This window comes from Corvus cornix, chromosome 3 (assembly GCF_000738735.6).
Source record: "Corvus cornix cornix isolate S_Up_H32 chromosome 3, ASM73873v5, whole genome shotgun sequence".
NCBI lineage: Eukaryota > Metazoa > Chordata > Aves > Passeriformes > Corvidae > Corvus > Corvus cornix.
Window position 1 is genome coordinate 63,174,910 of NC_047056.1, and position 20,569 is coordinate 63,195,478.

At 37.3% G+C, this 20,569-nt stretch overlaps 1 long non-coding RNA gene across 1 annotated transcript; it reads left to right on the plus strand.

Annotated features, from left to right (window-relative positions):
• Positions 1-8,672: 8,672 nt before the first annotated feature.
• Positions 8,673-13,920, plus strand: LOC109144620. The gene is made up of 4 exons (XR_002045499.1): positions 8,673-8,704; positions 11,319-11,342; positions 13,354-13,404; positions 13,890-13,920. It is a non-coding gene; the product is annotated as an uncharacterized LOC109144620 (long non-coding RNA).
• The last annotated feature ends 6,649 nt before the right edge of the window (positions 13,921-20,569 follow it).

The following is a 20,569-nucleotide window of genomic DNA, read 5'->3' on the forward strand; positions in this document are numbered from 1 at the left end:
ATTAATTAATATTTAATGGACATATTATTCATTTTAATGTTGTTGATAAACATACTTAATTTTATGTTGGCATTTCTTGTTTCCTTTTTCTTATTCAGTTGAATGATAGGTCACATTTGTGAATTAGGTTGCTTTTTGTGAGGATACCACATTCAGAATCACTTTGAATATATCTTGATTCTAGAGTGGAAACTGTTTAAACATTAATGTTGCTCAACTCTATATCACAGCTTTAATACAAATATAGCCTATAATAAGCCTGGAGAAAATACAGTCATCGGATATTGGTAAGCAATAAGCATGTATTTAAAAATATTCACCTTGAGTCCTCTGCGCATTTTCGAGCACCACAGTACAAGGATATGAAGTTATTAGGGAGCATCCAGAGGAGGACTGTGAAGGTAGTGAAGTGTCTAGTGGAGAAGCCATATGAGGAGTGGATGGAATTACTTGGTTTGTTCTGCCTGGAGAAGAGGAGACTGTGGGTAGACCTCATTGCAAGCTTCAACATCCTCATGAAGGGAAGCAGAGTAGTGGACACTGATGTCTTCTCTCTGGTGACAGTGACAGGACCTGAGGGAATGGCCTGAAGCTGTGTCAGGGGAGGTTTAAGTTAGAAAAAAGGAAAAGGTCCTTCACCCAGGGGGGGATTGGGCACTGGAACAGGCTCCCCTGGGAAGTGGTCACAGCACCAAGCCTGACAAGAGTTCAAGAAGCATGTGGACAATGCTCTCAGGCACATGGTGTGACTCTTGAGGTTATTCTGTGAAGAGCCAGGAGCTGGACTCAATGATCCTTGTGAATCATAGAATCATAGAATATCCCAAGTTAGAACTCAATAATATCCCCTCCAACTCTGGATGTTCTATGATCTGATGATTTTATGATATATCTTGTGATCAGTCAGCTCAGATACTCTTGAATTTAGGAAATGTTCCTGTGTGGATCCAAACTTGCACAGCACAGCCTTTTCACATGCTGTTTAAAAGCATCTGCAGACAGAAAAAGCTTAACTATTTTTTTTGCTACATTGAATGTCAGCACTGGCTGGTAGGTGTTGTTCAGTCTCTATCTGTGGCAGGCTGCCCTGCTCCTTCTGTGTGGGGGTGTTAAAGCACATTCTTGAAGCACAGAAAGTGTTACAGAAACTACCATTAATAAGTTGTAAATCCCAGCCGTGGATTGCTAGAGGGTACAGAGTTTAGGTGGATGAAGCTTTTCAGCTTCAGGTTCCAGATCCTGTTCTGGTGGTGAGCTCCAGTGAGCAGTCGTTTCCTCCACACTCCTGTAAAAGAGGCCAGGATCCTCTTCCTTTCCCCGTGCCTGTAGAGAAGCAGTGGTTGGGCTAGATGCTCTGCTTATTGTCCCATCTCTCCAATGAATAAAGACAAGGACCACAGGTGTCCTGTGGCACATATAGTTGGGTTGCAGGCCTCCACTGAAACCACCCTGAAGCAAAACTGCAGCTATTTTAACCTACACTGTTTCTATGGTTTCCTTTTAGCACCTCATTATAAAAGACAAATCCTTTGCTTTCCCTTATTAACAGCTACTCTGACCCTGTTTATCTTGTGCGAAAACCACTGAAGAGACTGATTGCAACTACAAAGGCTTTATTTTGACATGCTGGAAAGCAGAGGAGAGTCCATAGGAATGTATCACATCACCTGTGGCTAAGAGTAACATGAAAAATGATTGTCCAAGGAAATCAAACAAAGCATTACAAGAAAAGAAATGTATATTTTACTTTTTTTTTAATTTTTCAGAACCACAGAAAAAATAAAAAATAATGGAATCTGGCGAATATTCTGCCCTTTTTATCTTACTTTTAAGCTATCTTAATATTTTAAATTAATTCATGTCTGAAGTCAATATTTGATTTTTTTTTGTTTGTTTTTTTGTGTTTACAGCCAAAACAATAAAGAAAGAATCAAAAGTACATGGTAAGTCCTGCAAAAAACTGTAAGTTTTAGAGTCTCATTTATCTGATTTGATTCTCAGTTGAGACAGGTTAGGTAGAGGGATAAAAAAAATAAAGCCATGAATATAATTTTGCTGGTTTAATTAAAGTTACTTAAGCACTTGAATGGATGTGGAGCAACCATTCGGTCTTCTGGAACTGAGATCTAATTAAATGTTGAGAAGAACAAGAGAGTGAGAATTCTGTATTTCAGCTTTTAAAAGGTTTGTCTTTTCAAAGAAAGTTACGGTAAATGGATGGAGAAACAAACACAAAATGCAAGGTTCAGAGTGTGGAGGGTAGGGAAAAAAAGTAAGCTATTTAATTTTTTTTTTATGCCAAGCACCCATGCATTTTATTGTTGTAGCAAGGCGCTCTTATTCTCGAGTGGTATCCACTTCCCCAGTTTATCCAAATTTGGGAAAGTATAAAGATTTTCTCCTTTTACAGCCAAGCTTGATGACTCATTCATCAGATGACTCTATTTTCTCAGACAGCAATTCAGAGCAAGAAATACCTACAGTAGATAGTCATTTTATAGAAAAATGAATCTGTCCTTTTCTATGGCATAAAAGCCTGTCACAGTGCTTCAGAGTGAAGGTGTGAATAATGAAAAAAAGAGAAATGTGGTAGTTCAATTAATTTGCAGTTAGTTAATGCAATTATGAAGAGTAGTAAAGAAATTAAGAAAGATTAATTAAGAGAAAACTTATATTAAGGAAGACTTTTGATACTGGATCCTCCTCTGCATCAATACTAGAAGTTTCAATAAACTCAGAAAAAAAAAAAAAGAGAAAAAATTCCTAGCTTCTGAAAATCACTGAAATTTTTAAAAGAATATTTCTATATTACCTTCCACCTATGTTTAATATATGCCCATTCTAGAACCGATTTTACTCCTTTTCTCGTCCTCATACTAGAAAATAGCAGAGCTACTGAAGGTCCTTATATAACTTATCTATTGACCTTGCTCTCCACTGCTTTTAATCTGCAAGTTAATTACTTGTCTGCCATGAGACTATCTAAACAAGCAACATATGTGTGTGTCAGTTTTTCTCTACATAAAAAATGAACTGCTCTGCATAGATAGGTAGCATATTTACCAAAGGAGGAGGTGTTAGGATTAATTTTAATTTCTTTAGTCATTCATGCAATTTATTTCTGTGAATGTTTTCTTTTCTTTTACAGCATCTGTGGAAACTCCAAAGTCAAAAGGTGAGTAATTTGATTTGTTTTTAAAACTGAAATGGAAGAACGCTGCTGTTAACTTTACTGTAATGAAAAAAAGCTTCTTGTGAAAAAAGCTTTTAACAGGTATGACTTATTTAAAACAAACAGCCTTTTCAATTATAACGGCTTCTTCCTTGCAGCATCTCAAAATAGGCGTCTTTCCCTCAAATTTTTCATAGACTAACTGTAATTCCCCAACCATATGAAATTCAATTTCTACCCCTAGCTCAAGCCATAAGCCTTGTGTGACAGTCAGAAAGGAGAAGTAGCCAATCTTCTACAGAGACATGACACAAAGTAATATTTATCTTTTTGCCAGTCTAACTGCTGCACAAACCCAGTGATTGAACAGGTTTTCTTTAAGGAGTCGAGGGAATTTTGCAGGGAGGTTCAGTGAAACAGATTTTGCCTACCTTTCATACATGAACTGTCCATGGCAAAAGGCAGGAGGTGTGCGAGCATCAATGTTTGCTCCAAAGTTTTCTCCTTTCCACAAGGCACAGGGAATTTGGACTGGTGAGAAACATCAAGGACATGAATTCAAGCTGAGCAAATAAAGCAAATATTTACTTGTTTCCCATCAGTGTCCGGTTTTTACAGAGGTACAATGTAAGATACTAGCTCCAAATTGCCTTCAAGAACATTACAGATTTCAGTTGTAGCCTAAACAAAAATGGAAAACGGAATGTCAAGTTACACACTGCCCTTGACTCTCAGACCATGACTATTCATGTCGATGGCCACCATACTTTTGTAAGCACTCCCTTTCAGGCAAATGGGAAAAAAAATCTGGGAAGTTCAGTTAATTAAGGATAAATAGAAACTGTGGGTTTCCATTATACGGTACGGGAATATTTCTGTTATTTCTGTTGTCAAAAGAGCAGTTTCACAACTGAAAGTTTTGGCCTCGGCCATTTTAGTTTTACCATAGGATCAACCTAATATTGAACCTGAAATTGCCCCCCAGTATGTAAGTAAATGACATCTTTGTTTTATTCTTCATTAAGTAAAAATGAGCTGATTTTAGCCCTGGGGTAATTGTTGATATCTTAAAAATTTCTTGTTAGCGAAACATCTAAATTTAACTTTATGTTGCTAATTTTGAAACTCAAACATCGCCTGTACTCCAGGGGAAAAATCATATTTATATTAAAATGTTACAGCTGTTCCTTTTGCCACTTAGTAAGAATCACAAAGGAATGCTGTTACTGTCTTCTATATTTTTTTGTGACATAGACAAATTCTAGTAGTGTTTAATAGTAGTAGTTTAGCAGTGTTTAAACTTTCACTAAGTCTGAAGAAAATAATTGCTTTTAAACCCATTGTTTGTTCTACATTGTTGCTATAAATTTGTTTATTTTCTCATTTTTAAAATTTTTTAAGCATATTCATGGAAGGCAAACAATTTTGTTCTGAAAAAAACCAAGGCTTTTGAGGAAAGTCTCTTCTTTGGTAATTAAAAAAATATTAATCTGCTGGCATAGAAGGAGGTGTGGGCCATTCCCACTAGCCTGTACTTCTTATGTGCTATCAAACTCATATGGAGCTTTCTTGCATTTTCTCACAAGTCACTACAGCATGAAAATTTTTCTTTTCTCCATACAACAGAAGAATTCCTAAACCATGACATACACTTCTTAGGTTAATGATTTCTTAATGTTTTTGATGTCACAATGAGGAGCCTCTGACCTCAGGGTTCAATGAGTGAAATGTTTTTTGTTTCCAGTGAGAATGATTTCTTTCATTCTTCCATCACACTGAGCAAATAACTCAAAATAGCTTTAAAATCAGTGACATTTTAGAATGCATATTTCTGATGTGGATGCTAGTTATGCAACCTGACTCTTTTGGGATAAAAATATTCTGACAAATTTGATTGTAGCCTACAACTATTGAGACAGCAGAAATATTTGACTGATGAATTGCTCTCCTGGCCACTTTCAACATAAAACAATATCTGCTGAATTGTCTCTCATTTGATTCCTAAGAGCTTATGATGGAATCAGAGAAACAATTATAAAATAAATTGCACATTTGGTCTACATTATGCCAAGCTGTCAAGAATTTTCCTGAGAAATTACAAAATATATGTGGGAGTATGACTTCGTTTATTTAATCTATTTTTTGAAAGTATATTTAACTGAAAATATGAATCAGGGATCCACAGGTTTTTATACATGATTTTACTTCATGTGTATTTATTTTATTTTGTATTGTTTCATGCAGGTGTTTTTGTGGGTTTGGTTTGGGAAAGGGGGCTTGTATTTCTTCTTTTTTTTCTTTTTTTAACACCTGCCATTCTGCAGAGGAGAAAATTATAGTACATTACAACACTCATGTTACTTAAGTCACTTGGATGACAGATGAGCTTTTCAAATAGGGAATACCTGGAACAGGACCATTTTTCACAAAGAGATCATCTTTCAGGCTGCCATTCAGAAGCGGCAAGACCTTTGAAAATGCCCAATGACATCTTGACCTGCTCAGAAAACTTCTCTCTGTTCTGATAGAAGCAGAGACAACTAAACCTTCTGAGCCTTATTCCAAACACTGACTCTAGGTGGACGGGCTTCCTATTCCTACAGACTTTCAAAGTGACAACTATTACCTTGATGATAAAAGACCTTCAGCATCACCAAAGTAGCTCATGCCTCACTTCTGAAAAAGCAAAGGGAATAATGGACTGTCCCGTTTGTCCTTCCAGATACTCGTCTGCCATGTCTAGCTGATGTTACTTGGCAGTTCCCAAAAGTTACTGAAGCTCTGTTCTGTCTCAGCAACTTCTCCTTTACAAGCACTCACTCATGGAACTGTTGTATCATTACTGAATGCACTGATAGCCAGAACACTGTTAGTAGTAATGGCTGTTATAGCAGCCTTGACGTTCCTCGAGGATGGATGATTCCTTCATGATAACCACAGTCGTGGTCTACCACCACCACAAAAATTTGATGAATAAACACCTGATTTTCTCAGGAAGCAGTATTGTTCTTCTAGCCTGCAGTTCAGTATCCAGAAAAAAATACTTTTATTCCATTAGTATTCTGGTTTTCAGAAGTTTTACAAACCAAAACTGCTTTCATTTTAGCTAAAAAGGAGAAGTATTCTTTGGAGAAAACAATAGTTCTCAATAACTCATTTAACTCTTGTCATAGCTGTTTTTGCAGCTTTGGATGCTAAAAATGTATTTTGGAATGCATATGGGACAGGTTTCTGGTTCCCCTTTTCATATCTTTATTTCCATATTAGAATCAGCTTATTCTTCAAGATATTGCCCACTTCAGTAAGCATTTTAGAAGCACCGTGATACTGATTTGCTCAGTGGCAGGGCTCTGTGCTCAGATTAATCTTGGCTTTCTGTGTCTAGCTCATGGTTAGTATAAGTAGTACAGCTGATCTGGGCCCAGGTAACATGGACGTTAATAGCAGAGGGCTACAATAAATATTAAGGGTCTTTGGCCCTCTTTGACATTCTCTGTGTCCATGAACACCAACAAAAAATTAGGTACTTGGATAGAAATGGAATATTCACTTTTTTCTTTGAGGATCAAATCAGACATCCTTTCAGCCTAGACTTGACTTTCAGGAAAATTGAAGATTATCTTCAATAAAATAAGTTCCCTGAGGTAACTGAGGTGCAGAAGTGCCATATTTCACTGTTTACATGGAGCTTGCTCAAAAACACCTGCTCACATCACAAGGGAGTGATTGATGCCTGTGAGTGGGTTCATCCCACTCAATGTGAAGCAGTTCATCTACCCATGCCTGACATTTCACTGAATCTCAGATTCAGGGAATCTGGGAGCAGAAGATCATTCCTTTAGCCCCCAGCCCACCAGCAGACATTGCAGACGGGCCATAGTTTATTAACTGAGCTGATCTGCTTGAGCCATCGTGCCCAGTAGCTTCAGAATGCTCTTGAAGGGATGTCCTGGTGCTGCCCCTGGGACCAGACTTGCAGTCCAGGCAGCAGGAAAGCACTGAGCACACATGGAGGCAACTTCATAGGTCCTTTGAATTCCCTGACCTTATCAGCATAAATAATGATAACAGAACATGGTCCTCAGAATTTACTTTGTCTCTAAAAGCCAAACTCTTCATTTTCAACTGTGATTTGTTGTAATAAAATGACATGTTGAAATAACAAGCTGAGAGGTTGTTATATGTGCTAATGACCCTGAAGAGCTGCAAAGACATTTTCTATAAACACCAGATGTAAATTAATTTTCACTGTCCACTTTACATCCTGCCACTTATGCTGATTGTTCTTTACACTACTTTCAAACAAGACAATGACAGGGAAGCTGATTTTCTTAATGACACATTTTTTGTCCCAAACACTATAACAGGATAGCCTTTTAAATTAAAGCAAAGCTTCTTATTTAGCCTAATAGTTATAAAATGTGGCTACAAAAGCTTGATTTCACAGAAGTGAAGTGTTGGAAGTGTCGTTTACAGCTAAACATATACGTTTATAGATTTACAAGATTTAACCTCAAATAATTCAATTAGATAAGAAATATAAAGGTTGTCCTAAAGATATAATCACCAAACCTGCAGAGTAAATTGTCATAAACTATAAAAGATACCCATATTTATGTGAGCAAAATCTAATAGTACCCCTTCCTGCACCACCTCTTCGTAGATAATTTAATCCTTAATGTGGAGCCTTGAACAAATGATCTCCAGCCCTTGTCTCCCAAGATGTGTAAATGAATTTAGGAGCTGTGGTTGCAAATTTTGTGAATAAGTAATTGGATATGTCCATGCATCCTGACCTGGGCTGTTACAGCTGCCTCCCCTGGTGTCAGTAAAGTTTAAGCAGCCCTGCTGCACAAGTGGTCCAATTCACACTTCTCGCTTGACTGCAGAAATCTCACTATTCAGAAGGACTGAATTAGATGTCGTAACATACAGTCCATCTGTGGCCTGCTACCCTCACTGAGAATAACCACATGCTTAAAACTGAGAATATGGGGCAGTATTTTGCTGTGTAAGGGGTGCAGAGTGGAGGTTTCTGCTGGTGCAAACAGAAAACCATGCTTGCTTGGGTAACCCTCAGATGGCTGGGCAAGGTAAAGACCTGCTTGCTTTGCTCTCTTCCCCCCTACAAAATATGGGCAGCAGTTTAACCCCTCTTTCACCTGACACCTCAGAATCATTGAATGGTTTGGGTTAGAAGGGACCTGAAGATCATCAAGTTCCAAGCCCCCTGCACTGGGCAGCCCCACCTTCTGCTAGACCAGATCTACTATTTATTTTCTGAAAGAAAAAAACCACTTTTTTTCAGACAAATAAAAAATAACTATTATGTATTCTTATCTTGGTGGGAGGGGGGAAATCTCATGGTTGCAAAATTGAAATCTTTTGACTCAAAATAATATGTAAGCACTTAAGAAGAGCTTTTTCTGATGTAAAAACACTTCTGACTAGAAGTCTTACTTAAACCTTATCTTTTACTTGCAGCAGGACTGGAAAAAAAAGAAGGAAAAGCAAAGAAGGCAGCAGTGCAAGGTAAAAAGAAAACAAAACATGTTGGTGTTATCTCTCTTAAAAGACAATGGCACAGAAAAAAATAACCTCAGATTCAGAGAGCCAGATGACAGCAATCTTTAAATCCATTCATTCACCAGTATTTTTTCAGAGCTTTGCTGTATTTGTCAGAGCAACAGGGAATTTCCATTATAAAACTGGCTTTGTCCCACTTCCACAAAACTGCCACCCCGACAAAAAGCTTCAGGTAGACAGCTGCCCACTTCAGCTTAAATGTTCTATGCTGGAACTTTGTGTCCCACTGATGAGGCTTCCTGCCCCCCTAGCCTGGACAAGAGTCAGCCTTTGCTACTCAGTCTGAGAGTAACTTGCAATCAGGAAAAGGGGCAGAGGCTCCCTGAAGTCAGCTGAGATGCCCTTCTTGTCCCAGATGAAACCTCAGCCCCATGAAGAGTCACAAAGGTCCACTGCAGAGAAACTCAAAACCCTTTGATACCAGGCCTTGTTGAAATTTTTCGCAAAAAGTTTAGGAATGGTATGGATAAGGCATGAGTGGGAATGTCCGAGTGGGAAGACCAGAAGAAAGACTGCAAGGGCCACATGTTGATGGCACATAGGTCAGAGGGACACTAAGTCTACATCCAGTATCCCAAGACAACCAGAGCAGAAATACCAAAGGACAGTCTACACCAAGGTCAAAACAAAACTCAAGCCACTGTGCAAACATAAAAAGAGAAGGGTCGATGCCTTAAACCGTCTAAAGATGTATTTTTTCCTATTAAATACATTTAGATTTCTCCTTCCTCTTCTTGTTCTTCTTCTTCTTGTTATTAACAACTTTAGCATTATATCCTGCATACTTGCTTCTTTTATACTTGTTAAAAGCAATCCATTCTTTTTTAGGTTAGTATGGTAGGAAGCAAAGTAAAAAAAGGGGTTCTAAATACCCAAAGTTTATCAGCTCAGGCTTTCTTTATATGATACACATCCTAGCAGCCTACCAAGATGATTTTTGTATTTAGTCATGCTCAAATTGTCAGTTAGAGCCCTGATGATGAACTTGCCAGTAACCTTTAGAATAAGGTGTAAGACGTCTACTGAGGTAGCTTTGGTCAGTTGAGTTATTATCCCTTATTTTCTCGAGTTTCTCAGCTTCAGCTTTACTCAGCATTACTCAAGCCAGCACAAACACCCTGCAGCAGCTGTCAGCTGCTTGGTAGTTGTCATGGAAAACGTTATAATTAGGTGGGCCTTGGCCTAGATTTCAGTCATTGTTAGGCTGGGTATCTCCGCATAATTTTCCATTGCCACATAAGTGCTTCTCCAGACATCTGCGCTGCTTCCCCTCTGTTTGGCTGTCTCATACAGCAATGAGGTGTGTGGTTGCTGTAAGATCTGTCCTTTCTACAATGTACCACCATTAGATGGGATTTTATCTGCCAAACATTTTAACTGTGCCATAAAGAGCACAGACTGAGCAGTACAAACTATGGTTTCACATGGTTGGCATGGAGCAGAGTTTTCTAAACCACAAGTTGTGATACCCAAGGAGCCCAAAAGGGGGGCAAACTGTTTCCCATGACAGCAGTCAGCAGCAGCAGTACTGTCCCCCCATGCCAACACTATCTAGTCTTTCCAAGTCAAAGGAATAAGAGAAACATGTAATGTCTGTCACAACTATTTCTGCAGCAACTACCCAGTGCTGGCAGCTCAGTTCCTCCGATGCACAGAAGCGAGCACACACACTTTCACATAGCAATTGCCTCAGCTTCTCGTCTCTGCACCCTATATGTATGGAACTGCTGCGAACACATTGATCACTCAAAGACAAACAAGCCAAAAAAACTTTCAGTATGCTTATTGAGTATTACCATGTACTTATATTACTCACAAAAGAGTACTTTGCATCAGGATGCATTTCAAAAAGTAGAGGGATTCAGTCCTGGTCAAAACTGGGATTTACAACCTAAGAAAAACAGTATGAGACTTGCAGGAAAATCTGAGGTGTTGGAGGCTGGATTTGCTTAGCAACCAGGACATAACTTCATTGTTTCAAACAGAAGTTTTAGTAATTATTGCAGCTTTGACCTCATATCCCTACATCTGGGCTGAAAGGTTGTAGAAACATCTTTTATTGTTGTAAAGCCAAATTACAGATAACACTTTTAACTGTTAAAAGGTGAGGAAGAAGGCACATAGCTTTAACTCTTTGACGTCTTTGTTTGAAAAATGTCATGAGCAGATGTCGGATGGTTGCCAGGAAGTTAATGCCTGCTACTGAGAATTAATATTTAAAAGAGATTATAAAAAGGTAAAATTTCTTTCTGGTGGTATCCAATAGTACTAAGAAAGGAGGCTTGCCATCGGTTAAAGAAGATCATATCAGACTAGGGGATTTCATGCTCTTTTTGCACATATGCAAGGGAATAGGTGGGAACCATGAACTTTATTCACATAACCTGTCCAGAAACAGTGGAGGTTCAAGATATATTTAGCACTTAGAGCCAATATGCATTTAAATAAATTTTCATTTGTTGATTGTATTAAAAATAATTTCCTATGTGAACACATATTCTAACATTTTCTTTTTCTTTTCTCTTTTTACTTTTGTTTCCCTCCCCTTCTCTTTCTTCAGATAAACCAAAGATGAAACAAGGAAGTAAGCTAGAGTTTTACTCATTAAACTAATATCTTCCACAACAGTTTGGGTAACTATATTCTTAATAATGGAGGTGAACAACAGCTATAATTTCTTACAGGCAGGCTTCTGAAAATAAAGGCTTTATGTCACGCATTAAATGACTTATTTTGGCTGAAGCTCTGTCTTCAAGTCTCTTTGTTTTTTTTGTAGACACTATTGCACTGAACATGAAATTTCTTGGGAATTTTTCATTATTCATAAGCACAGAAGAAAAAGGTTTTCAGTCTTCCCACTGAGTTTTATTTCTGTCCTCACAGTCTTCTGTGATTAACTTAATATTTAAAAATTGACATTGATTTCTTATTAGGACTACAAATAAGTCTGAATATGTCCACTGAATATGCCTCACAGATATCTGCAGTAAATTGTGTATTTTCTCACTTTGAAAGTAAGTGACTGAAAAATAAATTGGTGAGTACAAAACATGAAGGTCAAAGCAGGGAGCAGGAGTAGATTCTGAACCAGATGTCTGAGGTGTAGTGAGTAATAGAAGAGACAGCTTTATTTGAATAAAATTGCATTTTTGACCTTGTTCAACAGATTTTTTTTCCAAGTCTTCTCCTTTAAAAGTTATATTGTATGGATGTATCTACTATCACCTTTTTAGAAACATAATGTAGAAGGAGAAAAATAATGAAAGATTTATCTTTTGAGATCAGTCCCAACAGAAGACGACTTTCAATGTCAACCACAAATTAAGTTTTTCCACTTGATGGCTATTTCTACCATAAATAAAAATTATTATTTCTGGATTGTTTCAATTCAGATTCCCTAGGATCTCAATTTGTCTTAGTCAGAGACAAATACTAAACCATGAACAAGAAGCTTTATTGATATCATGATAAACTGGACATGGTCCATGCTTTTATAATGAAAGAGAAGTTGTGAACTGTGGGTCACTAAGGCAGTAAACAATTATCACTAAAAACTACTCATTGTAGCTTATATAAGTTTCATATCTATCTCCTAAACACAACTTCCAACTCCTAAACACAAACTCTTCATCAAGAGTGTTGACTTCTTATTCTATGTGTAGAAACCAAAAGGGTCTTCTAACAGTTTTAATATCTTCTGGCTCTGAATTGCTGCCAAGTTTTTCAACAGAAGGAATTTTTTCTTCATGTGTGATGGAGAACCTAATATTTTTAGCATTTCTCAGATGACACGTGTAAAACAGTTTAACCAGCAGTCAAATGGCTAAAATACTTGCTTAAAATGTAAGAAGTCAAAATCCAAGTCTCTGATCTTTTGAATAGACTGTTTTGGGACAGTCTTACTTGCCTTTTTATTTTTTTGGTGGAAAGATTTGGAGACCTTTCATCAGTCCAGAATAATGATTTTGTCTGAAATAGAATTCTGGTATTCTGTCTGGTGCAACTCACTTCTTATGCCTTTCTCAGGAGACTACTCTTCCTTGAGAGTATTCACCAAGGCTGGTGTGGCCCAGCCATCTTATCTACATGTCTGCAGGCAGAATAAAAGCAACTCTTTGCCCACCTATTTGTCACTGCTATGTTGCTCACTCACTTTGATCAGCATCTGGCCTTTAGAAAAAAATAGATCCAAAAAGAAGACCCTTGGCCTTGCTCAGCAAGAATGGGCAATCCCAGATGAAAGAAGTAGGTCACAGTCAGGTCCAACGAGTCAAATTTGGCGAAGCATCAGTTTTGACCTTTCTGGTTAAGAACACTGAAAAACTGTCCTTGTCTCGTATTAAGTTGAAGTTTGCAAATTTTATAGGTCTCACAGTTAAATCTATAAAACACATTTTGTGGACTGAATTTTCTGAATGAAAACCAGTGAATTCTATACAAATCTCCCAATAACTCAATTTTTAGCCATTTTTTCCAATATATAGTTTTATTCTCTTGATCTATACGCTTCATTCTCCCCTATGGTTAAATCTCATCCTTTCACTCAGTTGTGGTTTCTGTCTGTCATTTTATTGGTGTGACTAATTCTTTTACAGATCCTGGAAAAGAGAAAGAATTGAAACCTCCAGCTGCCACAAAAGATAAAGGTAACATGCCAGGACAAATTTGTATATAACTCTAAGATCTATGTGCATCAAAAAAACAACTTGGAATGCATTACCATTTTGTTTTTTAAAGTATGATTTAGTTAGGAATTTATAACCATAATACTATTTCAGTAAATTTACTATGAAACTTAATTGTCATTACCTGAATTAGGAGTGCAAAGAGAGCCCTGGTAACCCTTGTTATGAAAACTTAGACGAATAAACTCAGAATTTACGAACACTTGTTAACATTTATTACAAGCTGCAAAGTGAAATAAGTTTTGAGTGATCTTTGTCCTTTCATCAAATTTAAGAAAATTTATGGTTTCACTCTGTGAGCATACTAAAACTGAGTTTTGTGCTACACATTTAATTGCTATCTTGTGTCAGAAACCACCAATTATTCATTCAGTCATTATCCTAGAGACATTAGATGTTAACCATTTAACACTCTGGCTTGAAGATTAATAAATTATTTTTTACAGAGCACACTAAAGAAAAGGAAGGAAAGAATCCTACATCTTTAAAAGAAAAAGGTATGAACATAATAAAATATAGAACTTGCTAAAACCACACAAAGTATAATGAAGATGCTAATTTTTCAACAATCATTACTAGTCTTTCTCATTATAAATCTTAACTAATCAAACTTTAATTAGTTAAAATATTCTACAGAATTTATAGTATTAAAAAGGCAGGGAGGTGGGAACATAAATAGATTATATTGAGCCAATTAAAATTCAGAGTTCTCAAAATTAATTAAATCAGTATCATAAACCACTCTGTGTAATAGAGTAAAAGAACCTTGCAAAGAAGGCCTGAAGAATGCCAAGTCTTTAATAGGGGCCAATTAAGCAATTCTGAACTGAATCATTTCATAAATATGTGAACGTAATGGGATAAAGTAAGGTTTATGAGCAAATGAGTGGGAAACTTGCTTTCTGTGCTCTGTAAAAGTGATAGCTAAAACCCCAGAGCTTCATCCAGTCAACCATCTGCAACATGAGAGATGGTCTGAATCTTTCTTGTATCTCTCATCTTTTTTTTTTCTTCTTTTTTTTTTTTCTTTTTTTTTTTTTTTTGTTAATTTGGTCAGTGTAGATGGTTAACTCAGTTGAATTTCCTTTCATCAGTTGTTTTGCCAGGTGCTTTTTACACACCTTATTTCTTCCCTCCTTTCTAGAAATAACTTTATTTGGAAGAAGTTACTTATGGATAAGTCTTATTTAGCATCTTCTTCAGAATAAAAAGATCTACCATATATAGTCAAATTAATATTTATTCTATAACTGTTATAAGCCTATAGATAGATATGGTCTGCAATGTATAGATTTTAGTCTATAACTATTTCAAGTTACAGTTATTTTATGCTATTTCAAAGAAAGAACTGAATAAAGAGCTCAATTCAAGCAGTATTGAAAGATGACAAAAACATCTAAAACAAAGGAGGAGTAATCTTATTGTTAGACATATTTTCAAAATCCTAGAAGCTATGTTCATTCACTCACTTCTTTATTCCAAAGATGAAATTAAATTATCACAAACTGCAAATTCCATGGTGCATGTATTGTTCTTCTGTGTATGTTCTACTCCTAACGTACACATGCCCCATTTACACAAGCTTAGTTATCTGGACCAGAACTGTATAGCCAACCTCTCTGGAGTCCTGTGGCCCTCTCCACAGACTGCCTGTAATCTGTGTCTGCCTGATGGTGTCGTGCTGGAAAATTAGAAGAGGCACTTGAGTGACAGCTCTGCCCCCTCTTTCCTTGCATGGAGCACATATGTTCAGCCTGCTGCTCCTTTCAAAGGATTACAAGGAGGTAGGGAGAGGAGAAAAAAAAGAGAGAAGACCCAAAACTTTTTTCTCTTTGATAAGAGCTTCTTTAGAGCAAATGAAAAGTGGTTTGCCAGCCCTGAACAAGTTTCCATAGTGTGTCCTTTGTTGAGTGCGGCCCCAGCACATGTGTTCTGGGCTCAGGTTTAATGTATCAACAACTTCAATTACTAAGTTATTAACAGGTCCTTTTAACATGACAAAGGAGGTTAGACATCCTCCACCCAACCTTCAGAAAGGAGCAGGCAGGAATTTCTTTTAAGTGCCAATACAGCTGAAAACTTACTGCTGAATATATCTGTAAAGATATCATGGGCTCCTGAGCCCCTGCAGTCCAGACCTCCTGAGTCTGTCCCTCAGATCCTGAGAGATCTTGCTGATGCAGCCATCATTGTTTCCCATAATAGGCATCAAACATGCATAGTTCTGTGCCTGTGCCTAAAAATGAGAGTGCTGATTACTGAGCTGTATAGCTCAGTTCAAAATATATCAGCATAAATACTATAGGGGGAACTTATAAAGCTGTGGGGAGAAACTTGTAGAAATCTTGGTGCTTTTCTGAGCTGTGTATTTTCTTATTGCATTATGGAATACTCTGCTGCATAAACATATATTTAGCACTATTTGTCCCCCATTTCAATCATATTTGCCCAAACTGTAGTTCATAAATGAATCAAAGCCTATTTGCATGCCATTCCTCCCCCTCTCCATCACCTCTTCAAGCCTCATCTGTAGGCATCTGAAAAGGTTATTGACAAGGTCACTGGGGACTTCTTTTTACTTTTTGCAATTTGGTGTTTTGCAACTTGTTTCTTAAAGTGGATCTTTCTGGAAAACACAAATATATCAAAGGACACAGGAAAGTAAGGATTTTTAAGACTGCATATACTTCCTAATTATGTATCTTGGGAGTTTGTTGCTATTCATGGAAACTAAATAAAGGAACACTTCTAGGTGAAGTGTTAAATACTTGTGGTGATTAATGTGTGCCTGGCACCTTATGCAAAAACAGTAGTATCATCACACCTCATTCCCTTTGAAGGATGGGCTAAGTTTGAATGAACAAGGATGATGTCCAGACAAAAAACCTTATCCTAAAGCAGGCTATTTTTCAAAAACCTTATCCTAAAGCAGGCTATTTTTCAAAAACCTTATCCTAAAGCAGGCTATTTTTCATAGTGGTTTTATTTAAAGCAGAAACAGGAAAAATAAATCCCTGAATTTGGAATTGTTGCTGGGATACTCTATAGATCATAACCCTACAAAATTATTTATTTTATGAGGTGAATAAAATGTCTTCAGTCTTGGAGCCTAATTTTATTGCCAGTAATTAAAGAGAACACTGGAATAATATGTTTTCCACTTCCTAGTGATAAAGGACATCTCAAGACTCTGTCTGAATTTATAACTGTCTTTTCAGCTCTTCCCCACAGCAGTGTAAAGAAGCCCATTTATACTAACAAATATAAATGCTGATTTTCTGTTAACATAAGCATATTCAAATAACTTGAGGCCAATGAAACTCTAAGGTACAATTTGCCACATGGTTATTGGGTAGGTATCTTACCCAGCTAACCAGAGTAGAAGCTCATTCATCCAGAGGGTGCAACAGTGGCACTACAAGTTCATAATATTTCATACATAACTCTTCACTGATTTTTTTCTAAGAAATTTGGATTATGCTGAGTTATTAAATTGACAGCATTTGTCCTGTATAGATAATGCAAATTCATTCTCACCCTATGTTCCATGATTTATTTTCCAAACAAATGCTCTTTTTCCTTCCTCCTTGCTTTTGTCATGTTTTGGGATATCTTTGAATATTTTCTTATTGAGCTATGTGTGGATAATAAAGCTATTTGTTTTTATGCATGGATTGATAGCAGAAATAAGTCAGTAGTGTGTATTTCTTTCTTGCCATATATGTTATAGCATGCGGTCATCAAAGAAACAAATGAGCTGATTTGCACTTGTTATGCAATACTTGTGTTTCCTTTAAAACAAAAGAAACATGAAATAGTATCTTGCCTGTAGCATTTTTTATCTCAACTTCTAAAATACTTTTTTTTCTTTAAAAATTGAAAGTTATACTGTGAGCAGTAGCAGTTCACATTTCCGTCTATTTCCATTTATTTACTTGTCATTGTCATTTGCATGAGAGCTATATCTTTACCCTGAGGATATTACACACTGCTGCTGCTTCATCATTCTGTACCATCTTCCGAACCCAGCCCAGCTTCACCCCTGGAGTAGAATGCAGGAGGAAATCATTACGGTGAAATCTGGCTTTAAGCCAGCTTTATGTTTTTCCCCTTCTGGGACCAACAAGAAAGTGGTTAGTTGAGAGCAGAAGTTTGAAAAGTCCTCAGTGAGTGCCTGTTTAAACCTCTGAAAATTAAAACCTGCTCCCTGGGAGAAAAGCAGAACTGGTGATCTCAATATCCTTGGCTCAGAGGGTGCGGAAGTGTGTGCGCTGTGTAAAGTGTCCTGCGCTGAGAGCTGCATCCAAAAGTTCTGAGAGTCAAAAGTGCTGAACCTGCTTTAGGAGCTGCACATCGTAGGAAATCTGAGGGAGATCTGCTACATGGATGGCAAGACAGCCCTCATGGGCATATGGCACCAAACCTGCAAGGCCTCAGGTTTGTGGCTGTGGCTGCAAAGTGGCTGCTGATCACTGAGACCACCAGTGTGCCCAGAGTAAAGTGGTCAAGTTGGGCAGCTGTTTTCTCAAGGATTTTTATAAAGTCAACACAGAGGCTACTTCAAAGGATTTCAGGCTTCACCCTGGAAGTTTTCTCTCAGGCCCCTGAAGAAGAGTCCACCTGCTGCTGTGAAGATCAGGCTCCTAATTTCATAACATACCCCTGCACAGTGTGGATTCTCCACCAACTTCAGCCACCCTGGAAGTGAACTTTTTCTGTTACAACTCACACTTAAATCCAGATGGATAAGTGGGATTGCTTCCTGGCACCATGGCAGCCAGGAGGATGTTCAGAGTTAAAATTATTTTGTAAAGGATCTTCTTTTAGCTTTTTCTGTTTTTCTCAAGATTTGGTTTACTTTCATTTGGAATAAATGGTATGTTTTTTTCTAGATGCTTAGGTGTTATATCCTGTCAGATGGAATGCAACTGGGTTTATTTAGCATTCTGCAGGCTGTGATATTCTCTCATTCAAACCACATACATTCATAAGCCTATGAAATTATTTCCTTACTTTGGAAAAAACTATTTTCTCCTAATTTCCCTGATAAATGCACAAGATGTCAAGAGACTGTTGCTTGAAAAAAAATATTTAAACACTAGTTGTTTACACAACATGGTGTATGCTTTTCTTCTGCTTGCTGACCCTGAATGCATATTCCCTGGAGGGCTGAGGCAAAAGATATATTCTTCAGACAAACAGAGAAAACAGAAACAGTCTTCATGAAGTGTTGGATAAGACCCTAAGTATTTCTAATCCTGTGTAATTGCTTGCATTTTCCCCATCTCCTTTCAAATTTCTCTCTTCTATGTGGTCTCTAGAGACAGTCATCAACAGCAATTTCTATTTTTGTTTTTGCTACTATTATTATTGCACCTTAAAAATATGAGATAGTCACTAGAGAGGATGTAAGAGAGGTCAAGGTTGAACCCATTTACGTTCACACTTTTAGTCTTAGTTTTTAAATATTTCTTGAGTATTCTTTTAAGTGTAGAAGACTCCTGTCTTCTAAGTCTCAGAAACATAATTATCTCCCTACAGATTCCCCAAAAGGAAAAAATCTCAAGAATCCAGAAAGCTTAAGAGAAAAAGGTAGGTGAAGAAGCTAAGAAACACAGATCTGAACATCGGAACTGTTATTCAGTCTAGAAACGGCTCTTGAGTAGGAATATAGAAGTGCAGAAAACCAAACCCATCCTTGTTCCTGTTTAGATTATTTTAGTCATGATATTGTTTTTAATAATATTTGTGCTGTACAGATGCCAGTAGGATCCCTAGAAATCATTTGGGCTTATTTTAAATGTGGATATTTGAATTTGCATCTTGGGAGAAATACTAGAATTTATTTTTATACAACTTTTGGATGTTAATCTATCAAAAATGAGTTGTCTAAATCCCATAGTGAGAACATTACTGAAGGGAACTAGACTAAATCTGGTCCATGTGGCTATATCTCAGGAATGTGGGTGTCTGAGAATGAAACCTGGCTGAGGCTACTGACAGATCAAAGTGTTTGACGGTGACTGATACGTCAAGATTTTTTCTTAATTTGTTGGCAACATGGGCACATATATCTCTGCCTCTAAGCTTGTCAGATGAAGGACCACTGCTAGCTGTTCACACGGGGGTCATGGATTGCTTGATAGCATCTATTTGGAGAAAACCCTATTTGTTGCAATGCAATGTGCATTGAACACTCTCTCTGGAGAGTACTGAAACAGCTGAAAAATTTAAAGGAGCCAGCAAAAGCTATCAGAACTGTGCCTGGTTCCTGAGCTGGAACAGCACACCTGAAGTCCAAATTGTTACCAAGTCCCATTTTTTTTGGAAGCTGGAGATATTCAATGCAGTCCAGATTATGGCTGCTGAATAGATACAGAGCAAAGTGACACACTTCTGTGAGGACTGTATTATTTGTGAAAACTCTAGGAAGTGAAGTCAGGACACCATTTGTGGCTGAGAGTTCTCCTCTATGCCACTGCTGTCAGTTCCCGTGTCTCACCCGGGCACCACAAGATGATAGTTTTCCTTTATTTGGGCTTAGCTAACTCCTGGAGGACTGGGGGGCTCTTGGGGGGCTTAGTTGGTTGGTTGGCTTGGTTTTTATGTCCTTGGGTAACTGCCTTGTCAGTTACTAGAAAGAGAACTAAAATATCAGGTTTTTTTTTCTCATCTCTTAATACTTTGTCATAGACTGCAGAAAAAAAAATTAAAGGTACAATTAAGTCCTTGGACTATTCATTTTGACATAAAATATATGAATGTACATTTGAAGGATGAGCACTGCTCTTCTTTCATAGCCAGTGTGCCTGTGATTTTAAAAGGTTATATATAAGCAGGAAGTGAAATTCTGTTCACAGGCAATACCCGTATGGTTTCTTTGATATTAAAAGAATGACGGAGTCCTGAATGAGTAGCTGGTCCTTTTGTCACTCCTGACAAAAAAAACCCCTCCCACTTACCTTCATCAGCAGCCTCTGGCTTTCAAGACCAGTATTCCTAATATTTCAATTGTATCAATATAGATTAATTTTTTATTGGGATTCAGCAAAAGAAAAAGTCATTGATGCCAACTGCTCTATAGAATTTCTTTTGTGTTTGTAAGTGATTCTTCATTGCCTGATTG